We start from the raw sequence: 210 nt of genomic DNA on the forward strand, positions 1-210 counted from the left end.
CCAGTTAAAGACATGCCCACCACTCTCCATGTACAACACTAAGCACGTGCAGTGTGGCCATGATTCACTGTTAGTGCCAAGGTTCCAAGAAGAGATAGGTCAGAATGACATGAGGAATTTGAAGATGGCTTCACAGATGAAATGCAACAGGAACTCAATGCCATCTCACTGGCATTGAAAATTAAATACGAGGTAGAATGAAAAGATATG

This window comes from Macaca fascicularis, chromosome 5, assembly GCF_037993035.2.
Source record: "Macaca fascicularis isolate 582-1 chromosome 5, T2T-MFA8v1.1".
Classification (NCBI taxonomy): domain Eukaryota; kingdom Metazoa; phylum Chordata; class Mammalia; order Primates; family Cercopithecidae; genus Macaca; species Macaca fascicularis.